The following is a 12988-nucleotide window of genomic DNA, read 5'->3' on the forward strand; positions in this document are numbered from 1 at the left end:
CAGGAGCTCTGCATCTCATTCATCTGGAGAACACCCGGTGGGTTCCTGGTACCATCAGTACCAGTCACGCTCAGTCCTGCCCACGTTCCTGTCAGCGTTTGCTGTAACTTTCCAGTTCGGGTCTGCTGTCAGAGGGACCGGTGCCCCACAGCACCAAGCTGGGAGGACCCGGAGACACCAGGACCGAGAGGATCAGCCCCACCATGCAGGGCCGGAGTTGCTGCTGCCCCACGGGTGCTGGGGCAGCCCCGGTCCATCCGCGTGCACCAAGCCCCATCCCACAGGCAGTGGGGCACGATCTGTTGGGGGTCAGCAACGAGCAGAGCGCTGCTGGGGTCAGTGCTGGGTCCGGTCCATCCAGCATCACTGCTAGAGGTCTGGGCAACGGGACAGGGCACACCTTGGTACATTCACAGACAGCACGAAACGGGGGAGTCTCTGTGGGGCCGGCACCGCGTGCTGCAGGCTGGAAAAACGCCGTGTGCTCCGGAGTGGACTCTAGAGGTCTCTGTGAGGTAAGAAATACTTTAGGGCCGCAGCGCAGGCAGTGGGATCCTTCCCGGGGAGATCCTGCAGCAGCGGCACTGAGCGCAGTTGTGGTGAACGTGGAGGGCGAGGGGCTCCACAGCCTGGCAAGGAGGGGACGCCAGCCCCCAGGTTTGCGAGGCACGGCGTGGCACAGCCCCCTTCAGATCCTCATCATCTCCTCTGGGGAATGGTGGCGGCACAGCACGCACTGCAGCGAGCAGTTCCCAAACACCATCGCTGCTTTAGAGTGCACTGCCACCCCGTCACACACATGTGTGCTCACACTGAACACGGACCCTCTGCACCGGGTCTGGAACCTCTCCTGGGGGCTGCTGGCCACACGTCGGAGCACCTCTGCAGCCCCGTGCCCGGGGGCAGCCAACGGCACAGTGCCTGGTGAGGGCCCCCTCCTTGCTGTGCTGTTTTCCCCTCTTCCTGCTCCCCCTCGTTAGCGAAGCCTCTCCCTGCAGCGGGGCCGTGGGGACACACGGGCTGTGCACGGTCTGCTCCCTGCCCGGCATCACCTGCTCACGTTCCCAGGCCGCACTCAGCTGGTGCTGCCAGCTCTGCTGACACAGCCACTGTGCCATTGTTTGAAGGCTTTTCAATTATCACTGTTTATTTCACAGTCCTCGTCCTCCCAGCACACGATGCTTTCCTCCCCACTCTGTGGGTGCAGAAATCACGGCACAGCCTGGATGAGACGCAGTTCTGCTCTGGCACAGCCCCAGCAGAGCAGAGCTCCGTTGGGTCGGTGCTGATGCTTTTGGCATTTCTCTCCCACAGCCGCTTGGAGCCACCGTTTCCTCAGAGCTGAGCGCTTTGCTGTCAGAGCAATGAGGTCCCCGTGGGACCCGAACACCTCCCCACGCCGGGAGCAGTGGGTCAGAGTGAGACGCAGCACTGCAGCTCTGGAGGTCCAGGAGGAGCTGTGCCATTGGCCCCCGCCTCCTCCAGCCCGTTGCCTGATGCCTTCACTGCCCAGATGTCTGCAAAGCAGAGGAGAAGCCAAATACTGCTGGGAGCAGCCTGCCCTCCCTGTAGATCCTGCCCCACACCAGTGCATGCTTCAGTCTGAAGCCATGGGGCAGATCTCAGCACATGCACTCCAGCTGCTCTCCAAAAGGCACCTCTGCAGTTCAGCTCTCATTTCACCACTGGGCTTGATTCTTTCAGTTTCCAAAGCAGAACACTAAGAATGTCCCATGAAGAGATCAGAGGCACAACACCAAGTTGGTTGCATTTTCTTCTTCCAGAGGGAGGGGAATTGCTCAAACCAGAAGTGCCCAGGAGGAGCCCATCTCCTGCTCACGGGCCATTGCTGGGCTGTGCTGTCCTGGGGGGAAAGCTGAAACCCTCAACTCTGTGCTTGCCCAAACATTTGCTTTATGACTGCATTTCCAACCACAGAACTCACTGAGCGATGCCCAGTATATATTTAACCTTTAAGTGTTTTCTTTCTGGGAGAAGAGGAGGCAGAACACAGTGTCACCGCTCATAATAGCTCGGCAGCAACCACCACACGGCCTCGAGGTCAAGAGAACAGAAATGCAGAGAAGCAGCAGCACGGATGCTCCAGAGATGCTATTTTTGCTCCCAGGACCATCTTTCCCCTGAGAGCTTTCCTGTGTGACGTGGAGATCCCACAGCAGTAGGCGGGTTGCAGGGCAGGGCAGTGCCAGCAGCAGCACGCTCTGCTCCAACCTCAGCACTCTCAAATTGCCACGGCACATTTATCAGCCCCGCTCAGCACGACCATCGTGGTGCACACAAAGCAGCTGTGCGCCATTGGAAGCAGACAGCTGGCAGCACAGAGCTTTTACCTGTGTGGCAACAGAGACACAGAGCACAGCAGCACCAGCCCTCACCTGTACAGGTGCTGCGGCCATGGCCACACTCACTTGGGTCCCACTGCTCCCATGGCCATGACAACGCTGCACGGGACAGCAGTGTCACCTCATGTCTCCTAGGGATGGTGCTCGATTCTTCAGTTTGGGGCATGGTGGGGATGGGCTGACATTTGGGCTCGATGATCTTGGAGACCTTTTCCAACCAACCTCTCCATTCCAAGCCAAGCCATCCTGTGCTTCTATGAATCCAGGCTGCTGGGCGCTGCTCTATCCTCAGTTATTGTACACAGACTCCTCCGTGTTATTTTCTATGAGCTCACAGGCAGTTGGCTGCTCTCCTATTTCTGTCCTTTTCCCATTTCTGGAAGGAATAGCACCAGTGCCACATCAGTGCTGCTGGGTTCCACGCCGCAGGCTGACACAGCACAGCCATGCTTTGGGGCAGTGGGCAGCAGTGCACTCCTACTGCTCACTGAGGACACATTGAGGATCACTTCAGGTGCACAGGTGACATTTGGTGTCATGTGGAGGAAAGACTGCACTGGGTGCACTTCTCAGGTCACCTGGATTTGCTGCCCTTCCCTCTGGTGGCCTATCCAAAAGGGGGCTGGGAGGAAGGAGGGGACACTTTTCAGCAGGGTCTGTGTGATAGGACAAGGGGAAATGGTTTCAAACTAAAAGAGGGGAGAATTGGATGTAAGGAAAAAGTTGTTTACACTGAGGGCGGTGAGGCACTGGCACAGGTTGCCTGGAGAGGTGGTGGGTGACCATCCCTGGGGACACCCACGGTCAGGAGATGGGGCACTGAGCATGGAAACACAGAATGGTTTGAGTAGGAAGGGATCCTTAAAGGCCCAATTTCCCTACAGTGAATTGGAACAGCCACAGCTCCATCGGCTGCTCAGCGCACTTGGCCATAGGAGCAGAGCAGAATATGGGTACAAACTGCCAACAGTTATCTTCAGTGACTGCTTCCATGTGGAGGAAAGGCAAGCAGCAGGACCCCGGCTGTGGCACTCAAGGAAAGGAGTTCACCACTGGAAGATGAGCATTGCCCGGGGGGTGCTGGGATGGATGCCCTCAGGCCGAGCCCTCCATCTCAGACTGGTACGGCTGCAGTGCACTTCAAGGGCAGAAGCACTGCTGCTCCAAAAGCAGAGCCTTTGTCTGCACATCTCGTGCACCAACCCTAAAGCTCCATCACTGCGGCCATCAACCCAGGACAGGCAGATCTTGTCGGGCTGCCCCCGCCACCTGCACCTCCCCAGTGCCCCAGGACCCAGCAGGGACCTGCGTGGAGGTGGGACTGTGGTGCACGTCAGCCCCACCATGGGTCTCACAGGTAACACCTCGCCCCTGGTCCCCAGTGGCTCTCGTAGCATACAGCCCTCCTGCTGACATGGCAGAACCACCCTATCTACCAGTGCACCCACAGTCTGCGTGGGTCTGACCCAGCAGAGGCTCCAGCCCGCTCCCTCGGAGGACAGAACTGGGATCTCTCCCATTTTTGGTCAGGTGAGGCGGGTCAGTGCTTGGACGTGATGATCGCGGAGGTCTTTTCCAACGCTGACGACTCTACTCGGATGCTGTCTTTCCAAGAGAAAAACAGAAAGAACAGATCAGTGAAACAAAGAACAAAACCACCTCAGAGCTATCAGAAACAGAGGTGGTTTCACCTGCTTTTATTGTAATTAGTCCTGGTGCTGCAAGCACCAGTTTTCATTTCCACTGCTGCTTGTTTGCACTTCCTTAAGCAGGTTAACCACTGCATGTCATTGTTCTGGGGATTGTTTTCATTTTGCTTTTTCTGCCCTTATCTGATTTCTCCCTCCCGACACTTACTGCTCTTTTCTGACTTCATTATCTCCTGATTAACAGTCAGTCTGAGCAGTGCTGTGTGGCACTGAGCAGGAACCATCCAGGGGGCTGCAGAAGGATCCTATGGGGCCTTTATAAGCCTGGTGCCCACCTACGACTCATCCAGTCATAGCATCACGGAACCATCACTGGAAAAGCCCCCCGAGATCCCTGAGCCCCACCCAGCCCACCCCACCGTGCCCACTGACTGTGTCCCTCAGTGCCACTTCTCCACCAGGCCCTGCTCTGCCTGGAGTGGTCCCCAGGAGAGGATGGGTGATGTCCTGGGAGACGATGATGATGTTGGATGAGATGATCTTCCAACTTTATACCTCTATGATTCTCTGTCCCAGGAGATGGTGCGTACCCTCCCAGGAGATGATGGAATTGTTCCAGGACATGATGAATACTGTCCTCAGTCTGTCCTAGGAGATAAATAGCAGCTCCTATGGTGGGATCCGAAGTGCTCTGGTGCTGCAGGTTCCAGCCCACCTGACAGTCCCATGTGCCCCCATGAAGGACAGGGACAGGGACAGGGTAGGGGACAGGATGGGGATGAGGATGAGAACAGGGCCAGAGATGGGGATGGGGATGGGGATGGGGACGGGAAGGAGGTACCACTGTGGCCCCACTGCCCAGGTGCTTGCAATCCCTGCTCCCATTGGAGGGGACATTTGGTGGCTTTCAACAATTAAATGTTCTCCAAAGCTGAAGGTATCATGATTGTGAAATTTCTTATAGCCAGCAGAGATCTAATCATGCAGTAATCAGACTGTTAAGCCTCACACCCCAAAGAACACCGAGGCCATTATCTCCTAATTACTTCAGCAAATTTTAATTAGACCAGAATGTATTATCCATAATCCCCCTGCAGAGAAAGCGATGTCCCCACCAGGGAGAAACCTGGGGGGTGCAGGTGCAGCTCAGCACTGCCGATGGAGCAGTGCAATGGGAACTCTCCAAAGCAGCAAACACCGTGACAGCCCCATCTGTCTGTCTGTGTTTATCTGTCAGTTTGTGTATGTACGTCTGTGCCTGTCTGTCTGTCTGTCAGTCAATGAGCAGAGCACAACTGTGGCCACAGCTGCAGGTCTGGGAGTGCAGGAGCTGAGGGTCCTCAAGGGGAGGATGGAAATGTTCAGAAATGAGATGGAGCCACGTGTGATGGAAGTGCAGAGAACCAAACAGCAGCACACGTGCATCAGCAGTGCTGCAATGGCATCAGGAAACAAAGGGAGGGCTGCAGTGCCCCTGACTGATGGCAATGGGATGAGAGCATCCCAGGAGCTCGGTGAAAAAAAGCCCATGAGGACACTGAGACCAAGAGCTGCGGGCAGGAGAAAGGAGCATTCAGTGACACTGAGTTCCCTCAGGGCCGGAAGAGCTCCAGACCCAATCGAGTTAACAAATTAAATTCCTCAACAGATAATGGAATACAAAAAGTGTTATCCAACATATGGAAGGAGAGTTAACTCGGCTCTGTGCCATCCCAGCTCTGTGCCATCCCAGTTCTGTGCCACTCTAGCTCCATGTCACCCCACTCTGTGCCACCCCTGCCTTGGAGATGCCTGCCCAGGGTGGGGGCACACAGGAGGGGCAGAGCTCCGTGGGGCTGAGAAGCAGCAGAGGGTTCAGGTTCAGCACATTATGGGGCAGCAGAGCAGAGGGTCAGCACTGGGCAGATGATCCGAGTTTGGACACAAAGCTGCAGAACCTCACACTGTGCTGAGCGACTCACACATGGCCTCCATCACTCAATCCTTCAGTTTCTGCCTTCATAATTGTTCTCGGATGGGATGGGATGGGATGGGATGGGATGGGATGGGATGGGATGGGATGGGATGGGATGGGATGGGATGGGGGTGAGGATGGGGATGGGGATGGGGGTGAGGATGGGGATGGAAAAGGAGAAGAAGGAGGAGGAGGAGGAGAAGAAGGAGAAGGAGAAGGAGAAGGAGAAGGAGAAGGAGAAGGAGAAGGAGAAGGAGAAGGAGAAGGAGAAGGAGAAGGAGAAGGAGAAGGAGAAGGAGAAGGAGAAGGAGAAGGAGAAGGCACCAGGGCTGTCCCATAGGGCACTGTGTTTATTGGGTCTCGCCCGCTGCAGAGGAAAGGTCTTTCATTACTGGGCAGGTTACTGATTTGATCTGTGCTTTCTGTTTTACACTGTGGTTTATATTTCTCCTTGGGCACAAGCTCTGTTTTGAAAGCCCTGTAAAATATCAGTAGGTGAGCTAACGCAGTGTGCTGGCTGCCCCTACAGCTGACGGGGCACCACACTCATTAACCTTTGCACCATGCTGAGCACACATCTATCCAACTGCCCCTCTCATCACCCTGAGTAGTGCTGCCCGTGGTTGGGGCCACCGTTGGCCAAGAAAATAGGATGTCCCGTGTCCCATCCAGCAATGGGAACCGCCCCGCAGTGGTGCTGCATGGATGGGCGCAGGCACAGCGTGGCCTCGAGTTGCATCAGGGGAGGTTCAGGTTGGGTACTGGGGGGGATTTCTTTTCAGGGCAGTGGTGATGCTCTGGCACAGCAGCTCAGGGAGCTGGGGGGGGGGGGGGGTGCAGCAAAGGGGCTCAGGGATTGAAGACTGAGGTCAGGTGTGAGGCGGGTGAATTTCCCATAGCACTATGGCTGAATTGAAGAGAGCAGGGAATGGCAGGGAGGGAATGAGGAGCTGAAATAAGTGCAGGGTGAAAGAATCTAGTTTCCTAATGAGAGAATTAATTCCAAAATTTGTCTGACCTTGAGAAAGTTGGATGCAGAGAGAAAGTGGATCACCAGAAGCTGCAGCAATTAACAAAATTGCCACTTGTCTGGTGAGAAGGGGAAGGGAGGGGAGGGGAGGGGAGGGGAGGGGAGGGGAGGGGAGGGGAGGGGAGGGGAGGGGAGGGGAGGGGAGGGGAGGGGAGGGGAGGGGAGGGGAGGGGAGGGGAGGGGAGGGGAGGGGAGATCATTACTGTTGGAAAAGCCCTCCGAGATCCCCAAGCCCAACCCCAGCCCACCCCCCCATGCCCACTGCCCACGTCCCTCAGTGCCACATCTCCACAGTTCCTGAACACCCTGGGGATGGTGACCCCAGCACCTCCATGGGCAGCCCGTTCCAATGCACCACCATTCTTTTAGAAAATAAATTTTCCCTGATTTCCACCCTGAACATCTCCTGGCACAGCTTGAAGCCACCACCTCTCCTCCTATCCAGCTTGGCCTCCAGTACTGCAGTTTCTGTAAGCTTTCATCACAAGGAGGGAATTGTGGAGCATCGGCGTGGCTCCAAAGTGCCACAGCCCCATGGAGACCAGCGGGGACACGTCCAGGGGCAGCAGGCAGACCCTCTCTCTCCCTTTTCTGTATAGTGGGGCCACAGCCCTCCTGCCACCACAACCTCCTTCCATTGCCAGCCCGGAGCCACAGCAGCGTGTAGTGGCACAGCGGGGCCCCAGGTAAATCCCCCAGTGCTCCCTGCAAGAGGGGAGCTCAGAGCAGGGCCTGGGCACGGGTCGGCCTCCTGGACGTCACTGTTCTCTGCAGGAATTGCAATTGGGTTGCTAAAACAGGCTGATAGGGATTAGTCACAAAAGCAGCGCATCAGTCCCACAAATCTGCTTAAGCGAAGCGCAGCAGTGAGGGCAAAGCACTAATTGTGCTGGTGAGGGAAGGCTCTGCTTAATCTCCCAAGGACGGAGCCCTTGGGACGCTGCCATGGGGAGGCGGCAGCCGTTCCGGCAGTGCTCTGGGCACGGCTGGATCCAAGCCCTGCTTCCCACTTCTCTGGGTGCTCCCCCCATCCTCTGTGCCCAATGCACAGCTGTCCCTCTGCTGCCCCACAGCTGGCGGCTTCTGGAGATCTCCGAGCAGGAAGAACTCCGGCTTCTCTCCGTGCAACTCAGCGGACCGAAGGGAAGTGCTGGGTGTCCTCATAGCATCCTTCCACCTTCCAAAGCCCATGCTGAGCTGTAGGTGAGCACTCGGTGCAGCACATCCACGGGGTGCAGCAACGCTGTGCACAGCAGTACAAGCAGTGTCTGCTGGGACAAAACAACGATCAGGAACTGCCACGGCTGGTGGTGAGCAGCACAGCCACCGGGAAGCCAACACACCTCCTTGTCCCACACGCTCCCCTGTCCCCCTGATGGATCACAGCTCCATCTATCCCGCGGCTCACTCTGAGAGAGGGAGAAGTGCTGTAATTGGGGGCTGTCCGTGCAGAACATAACCCTGCACACAACTGCAGATAGAAGCCAAGCTGTGTATTGGAAAGAATCTGAATACCTGAGCCTTCTGACAACAGAAAAAAAGATAATTTCCTTTGCATTTGTATTCAGGGCTCATCCGCAGCATTTTCTGTGCTGCCTGACTTCAGACTGGCTGCCCTCCTGGCAGACACGCATTAAGAGGGAACAATAAATTGCAACACGGTTCTTCTGTACCTGGGTACCGGGCAAATTGAAATAACTTTGGAACAAAGCTTTATTTATGAATTTGGAATTGGATTATCAAGTCGTTGGCATAAACAGCGGCAGCGCTGCTTTTTTAAGACCTTCAAGAAATTTCCAGGGAGATGTAATCCCTCCCTCTGACGATCTCCAGACTGTCCCTAATTTCCTAAGCTCCCTGATAACGTTTCTCTGTGCTCATGCTGACGTTAACATTCTTCATACATCAGATCACAATCTTGGAGCTGCAGCACGGCGCTCTGCAGGCTCCGTCCTCTGGTGGAGGGCACTGCAGCTTTGCCCGAAGCCCATCATACAATCATAGAATCCTTAGTGTTGGGAGGGACCTCTGAAGGCCATCCAGTCCAACTCCCCTGCAATGCACAGGGACACCGCAGCTCCATCAGGTTGTCCGGGGCCTGATCCAGCCTTGCCTTGAAAGTCTCCAGGGATGGGAGTCTCCCATCGATGGGAATCTGATCAGGTTTTGTCCAGGGGGCACGAGAGCTCACCCAGCAGGGAAATGGAGTACGAGAGCCACGGTGAGAGCTGAGTGCATAATGCCAGGGGCGGGAGCAGAGCCAGCATGGCGACCCCAGCATCTGGACCAGAGGGAAGGCCCCGCTCAGGAGCCTCATCTGCACTGGGGCAGGCTGGTGTTGCACAGCTGTCAGGGAGGTGGCGGAGTCGCCGTCCATGGAGGTGTTCAGTGGCATGAAGATGTGGCACCAAGGGACGTGGTCAGCAGGCATGGTGGGGCGAGTTGGGGTCGGACTTGGGGGTCTTAGTGGTCTTTTCCAACCTTAACAATTCTCTGATTCTGCGTTGGCTTTCCTTCAAAGCCAGGGACACTGCAAGCTGGGAAGTGGCTTGTAAGCCATGTGAAGTGGTCGCCGTGCCAGTTGATCACCGTGCCCAGCAATCGCCCTGCAAAATGGTCACTGCACCAATTGATCACCATGCCCAGTAGTTGCTGTGCTAATTAATCACTGCACCAATTGATCACCATGCCCAGTGGTTGCTGTGCTAATTAATCACTGCACCAATTGATCACCATGCCCAGTGGTTGCTGTGCTAATTAATCACTGCACCAATTGATCACCATGCCCAGTGGTTGCTGTGCTAATTAATCACTGCACCAATTGATCACCATGCCCAGTGGTTGCTGTGCTAATTAATCACTGCACCAATTGATCACCATGCCCAGTGGTCGCCATGTGAAGTGGCCCCTGTGCTGCCTTCCCCAGGGCACAGCTCAGCACCACATCCCAGCCCGTGCCCTTGAACAAGCACAGAGCCTGCAGCCACAGCTGGGCTGAGCTCTGTGTAAATAATCCACAGAGCTGTTCTGCTGATTGTCTGTTGCCGCTGCCCTACTTAACTGCATCTTTGTGCGAGGCTGCAGATCACGAGGAGGATGCACTGTGCCTCTTCCTGCAGGACCAAGTACAGACTGGACAGAGTGCCACAGCCGCTGCAAATCAACTTTTAGATCTGCTGGGTTTCAAAATCTCACACAATAATGTCTCAGGAAAGGAGTCTGAGTCCATCTGAGGCCCGTGTACCACACTTGAAGCCAATAGAAAATCACCTGGAATGGGGCAATAAATGGTTTGCAGAATGGCAGATCTCTGCTCAGATGCTCTATGAAAGCTGCAGACCCCGGAGATGTGACTGAGCTGACTGGTTCTGAGCCTTTGGCTTTCTTTTAGGTTTGGAATAATTGGACAGGGCTTAAGCTAAGGTCCTACACGTACCACTGATTTCAATCAGTGCTCCAACACAGGAGGAGGATGTGGGTTCTGGAGGAGAGGATCCACAGGCAGCAGCACAGAAGGTTCTCCGGTGGCTCTGGGAGATCCCACTGCTCTCCTTTCTCAGGTGACATCTGACAGGGTGTGAGAGAACAGCTCAGGTTGTTCCAGGGAGGCTTAGAGTGGATATCAGAACTCCTAAACGGAGAGGGGAGGTCAGGCACTGGAACAGGCTGCCCAGGGCTGCGATGGGCTCACCATCCCCAAAGATGTTTAAGAAATGAGCAGATGTGGCACTGAGGGACATGGGTCAGTGATGGGACTTGGTGGGTCAGCTGGGATTTGGTGATCTTGAAGGTTTTTCTAACCTCGATGAGTTTCTTTCAGTGATCTCAGGGGCTTTCCCATGCCAGCTGCTGTAAGCAGGCCTCTGCCACCCGGCTGATGAAACAGCCCTGACTCTAAGAAGCATCATTGAGTGCTTTGACACACCAGGGCCATTTCCCTGCTCTGGGCCTAAGAGTCAGCAGAGGAGTGTGGGACAGGGCCAACAGGCAGCTCTGCGCCATGTCCTTGGGATAGAGGGGACATCGTGCCACAGGGCTGACACCAAGCATAAGGGGCAGCTGCCCTGACACTGCGTCCCTCCGTTGTGGGGGAACAGCACCCAAGGGACTCCATTAATCATCACGTTATGACACACAAGGTGGGTGCCAGCAGCAGCTCAGCCACCCTCTCAGGGCTCAGACGCAGCAATGGGTGGGAGGGGGATTCAGGGTACAGCACTGGGGTGACACAGCACAGGCATTTGCGGCTCACACCGAGCTTTCACATCTCCAAACGTTCTGCTCAGGTGTTCCTGGGTGGCGATGAATTGCTGAACCATGGAACCACAGAACATCCTGAGTTGGAAGGGAACCACAAAGACCATCGAGTCCAACCCCAGGCTCCACACAGAACCACCCCAAATCCAAACCGTACATCTGAGAACATCTTTGCTCTGGTATAAAGTTCTCTAAGCCTTCCTGAGGATGCCGTGGAACACAGAGCAGCCTTGGTGCCCCAGGGCAGGGTCTGGGCTCAAGCCTCTGGCCCACACAGTACCCCCAGCACTGGGGTCCAGAACACGCAAACACTGCTTCCCAAACACTGATCATCGTCAGGGTTGTCAACAACAGTTGAAAGGACTTTGGACTAGATGATCTTGTAGGTCCTTTCCAACCTTGTGACTCCATTCTATGAAAGACCTAACGAGATGTTAACAGGAAAGATGTCAGGGAGATAACAGGCAAAATATTTAATGGGCTACTGCTTTAAAGCACTTAAAGCCTTAACTTTGTGCTCGGCCAAGCACAATTTGCTGTCTGTATAATCTATGCTGGTTGTCCCTGAATGCCTCCCCATGCCTGCTTTGTTTGGGGACAGGGAGCACAGGAGGACACGGCACACTCCTTCCAGGGATGGAGCTGAGGCTGTGTGTTCCACAATCCTCTGCTTCCTCCTCCCTCCCCAGCAAAGGACTGGAGCTTTGCCCACTATTGGGAACACCTCCAGCCACCACAGATTTCCATGGAGGAATCACAGAATCACAGGATGGTTTGGGTTGGAAGGGACCTCAGGGATCACGAAGCTCCAACCCCCCACCACAGGCAGGGCCACCAACCTCCACATCTCACAGCAGCCCAGGCTGCCCAGGGCCCCATCCAACCTGGCCTTGAACACCTCCAGGGATGGACGGGGATCCACAGCCTCTCTGGGCAGCTGTTCCAGCACCTCCCCACTCTCACAGCAAACAACTTCCCCCTGACAGCCAACTGAAATCTGCCTTCCTTGAGCTTCAAACCATTTCCCTTGTCCTGCTGTTATCTCCCCTTTCCAAGAGCTGACTCCCCTCCTGGGCAGTCAGGAGCCCCAAAATCTCACCCCAAACCTGACCAGAGACCACGAAAATCAATTCTGTTTAGATTTGGGGAAAGGGGCACCACGGTGCTCTGACCGTAAGGCCCAGCACTCACAGCCACGTGGCTGAGGACATCACCTGTGCCCCCGCCAGGGCTCAGCGTGGGGGGCTGAGTCCTCAGGGATGTCCCCAAGGCCAGCAGCACCAAAGCACGGCGCTGCACTGCGCAGGGCAGGGCCGAAAGGGGAACGGGGCTGGGAATCCCAGCGGTTGCCGCTCTGCAGCCCTGCTCACCCGCGGGGCTGGAGGAGCGTCACACTCGTGGCACAGGGAAGCAGCTGGCCGTGGGGCCGGGACGCCAGCAGCCCGGGACACGCGTGGAACAGGACGGGCAGAGAGCAGAGCGCAGGCAGGAAATCGCTGAGCTCACATCAGCAGGGCTGGGCGCTTGGGAGGAGCAGCGCGGATGAGGGGAGCGAGCAGCAGAAATCGCGGAGGAGCGCAGGAGGCGCTGAGCGGGGGACAGCGGTGACGGGGCGGGGGGCGGCCAACGGGGGCGGGCGGGGCGGCCCGAGGCGGCGGGTGGGCGCCGGGACCCCGAGCTGGGGGCGCCCGGACCGCGGGCGGGACGACGGGGTCTCCTCCAACCCCGCCATCCC

The 12988-nt window shown here is 56.2% G+C and overlaps 1 long non-coding RNA gene across 2 annotated transcripts; it reads right to left on the bottom strand.

Annotated features, from left to right (window-relative positions):
* Nucleotides 1–8658: 8658 nt before the first annotated feature.
* Nucleotides 8659–12948, bottom strand: LOC146545864 (uncharacterized). 2 transcript variants are annotated; one of them, XR_014881212.1, is made up of 2 exons: nt 12624–12948; nt 8659–10563 (listed from the first exon to the last, which is right to left on the bottom strand). It is a non-coding gene; the product is annotated as an uncharacterized LOC146545864 (long non-coding RNA). The 2 variants fall into 2 exon arrangements; XR_014881211.1 differs by having other exon boundaries at nt 8659–10627.
* Nucleotides 12949–12988: the final 40 nt, after the last annotated feature.

The sequence above is a fragment of the Meleagris gallopavo genome, chromosome 1 (assembly GCF_905368555.1).
Source record: "Meleagris gallopavo chromosome 1, MGAL_WU_HG_1.1, whole genome shotgun sequence".
In the NCBI taxonomy this organism is placed as follows: domain Eukaryota; kingdom Metazoa; phylum Chordata; class Aves; order Galliformes; family Phasianidae; genus Meleagris; species Meleagris gallopavo.